Raw genomic sequence first — 3045 nt, 5'->3', positions numbered from 1 at the left:
TTTGTCTAGGAGTGTCTACAAAAAAAAAAAATCAGATCGAAGGGCACAATGTGTATACGAAATATGGAAGATATGGGTGCTTCATATGTTCACATTTCTCCATAAAAATCCCTTGAAGTAATTGTTTTAACATTTGTGGGACATATGGTCGTATAAATAATGTCGTCATTCATACGCCACCGTATTAACCTCAGTTGAAATACAATGAGTTCCTTAAAATCAAATATAAAAAATATTTTCATAAAAATTTGAATTTATTTTAACCAAAATTACAATACTAATAATAGAATATACATTTATTTTTAAAGGCTTTTTTAAAAGAGTGGAGATTTTTTTAAACACATATTAAGCATTTCCCAGGGTCTTAATTTTAAACAGAAATATTTTTAGTCCACAACAAATCTATATCTATGTTTTCCCCCAACAAATCGTCTATATTAATATATCCCAATATTGAAAACATATTCCTTTGTTCGTAGTACTTTTGACCGTATAACTAATATCATCAATCATGCGCCACTCTATTCACCTCAGTTTAAATTTACTCAGTTTCAACTGTAATGCAAATATGATTTGGCACACCATCTTCATACAAAATAGCCAATGCATAATGAACTTCATATGTACAACATTTTCCATAGATAGTGAAGTATTTGATATAATATTTATGGAACATAGGTGCGTATTACTAATGACGCCAGTCATACGCCACCTCGATTTAAATAAAGTGAGGTCCATAAAAAATAAAGTAACCAACGAATCGTATGTAAATTGGCGTAGATTTAAAAAAAAATATTCATTCCCAAAGCGAATATTTTTATACCCTATACAACTATGTTGTTAGGGTATTATAGCTTTGTGCAGCCCCAAGAGTTTGTAACGCCTCGAAATATTGGTCCTAGACCAACCTTTAAATATACTGACTGTCATATCTCGACTAGCTGAGTCGATCTGTGTCCGTCCGTCTGTTCATTATAATTTGTAAACACGATATAGGCCACAGTATGGACCAATCGTCACAAAATTTTGCATGTAGGATGGGTTCTGGCCAATTGTTTTTGGTAAAGATTTTTGTCCGTTTTTCTGGTCGATCCAGAGGCCGCAATTATGACCCGAACATCGTGAAATTTTACATGGAGAAGGGAATCGAACCAAAGAATAAGCATTACAAAATTTGTATTCTACAGGGCGAAAATATATCCTTTATTGGTTTCAAATGTTCCATGAGGTTCCAGTTATGGTCAAGGACAATGCCTATAATTTTCGGCGATTATCAGATAATAAATTTGATGTGGACCGAAAACTTATTTTTTATACCCTCCACCATAGTATGGAGGTTATATTAGTTTTGTTTTTCCGTTTGTAACACATCGAAATAATCATTTCCGACCTTATAAAGTATATATATTCTTGATCAGTGTGAAATTCTATGACGATTTAAGCATGTCCGTGTTTTGTAATCACTCTAGCGTCTAAACGAATTGAGATAGATTGCCAACATTTTGCATAGAGTCGTCTTTTGTCTACAGGCAGATCAAGTTCGAAGATGGGATATATCGGTCCACGTTTAGGCATAGCTCCCATATAAGGGTACTCCCCAATTTTCGGTATTTTGAGGTTCTTGATCTCGTTTTTCAACCGAATTCGCTGAAATTTGGTACTTTAAGTTCTTATTGGGTAGCAAATCTCCCCACCAAAAATATAAATATAGGTTCATTTTTTCGGATATCCCCTATATAAGAATACCCCCAATTTTCGGTATTTTGGGGATCTTGATGGCGTTTTTCAACCGAATTCGCTGAAATTTGGTACATTGGGTTCTTATTTAGTGCCAAATATCTACGCAAAAAAATATACACATCGGTCCACTTTTTCTGATAGCCCCCATATAAGGGTAACCCCAAATTTTCTGTATTTTGAAGTTCTTGAGTGCGTTTTTTAACCGAATTTGCTGAAATTTGGTACTTTGAGTTCTTATTGGATAGTAAATCTCCCCCATATAAGGGTATCCACCAATTTTCGGTATTTTGGAGTTCTTGAGCGCGTTTTTCAACCGAATTCGCTGAAATTTGGTACATTGGGTTCTTATTTGGTGTCAAATAACTAAACTAAAATTATAAACATCGGTCCACTTTTTCTGATAGCCCCCATATAAGGGTACCGCCCAATTTTCGGTATTTTGCCATATGTTGTAATCACTTTTCTATTGGAGGATATCGACATAAAAGCTAGAACGTGAGGTTTGAGAATGAACTATATCGACCCGCATGTAGGCCTAGGTCCTATATAAAACATCCTACATATTTGATATTTGGGATTCAAAACTATATTATTAGCTTGGAACTTGTTTTAAAATCTTTTTTATTTTCCACCTCCCAAATGAAAATAGCAACACCTTTTTTTATTGTCTAATGATTAGAAATTGAAAATGGTCTTTATTAAAAAAATATATTTTACAAAATAGAAAATCAATATTTGTTCGGCAATGATATGTAACAAATTAAACTCAAAACAATATCCCAACAATTATGATTTAATTAAAACAAATTAAAAAGAAATGGTACATTTAGTTAAAAATAAAATTAAATAATATAATATTTTATATGGTAATATGACATGATTTAAGATTTTCTAATGAGGACAAATTATGGAGACTATTTTAGGCTGAGTCTTAAAATTTCCTTCGGAAATATTTTCCAATACACCCTCATTAGAGAATCTTAATTACGATACTTAAAACGAATAAATGTGGACCCTTATTAAAATAATTATTTTTGTATTTGAACTTAACAATTAGCCACAAACTTAAAAAAAAACAATGGAAATAAATAAATTTTACAAAATTGTGTGTGTTTGTGTTTTTGCAACAACAACGCGAATTGTAACAAACAATATAATGGCGTATGAAATTACAATAAAAAAATAATACAAAAGACAAGACAAAAGTGGGGTGGTGGATGAAGAGATGAAGAATTCTAAAATTAAAATCACAAACAATTGTTTTTCACTAATTTACGATGAAGAACACTTTCGAAAATTGTTGGC

The sequence above is a fragment of the Musca vetustissima genome, unplaced genomic scaffold (genome assembly GCF_032173495.1).
Source record: "Musca vetustissima isolate MV318-11 ecotype Yass unplaced genomic scaffold, APGP_CSIRO_Mvet_v1 utg37579, whole genome shotgun sequence".
Lineage (NCBI taxonomy): Eukaryota > Metazoa > Arthropoda > Insecta > Diptera > Muscidae > Musca > Musca vetustissima.
The sequence above is the reverse complement of the archived record's forward strand: the minus strand, read 5'-3'. Positions refer to the sequence as shown.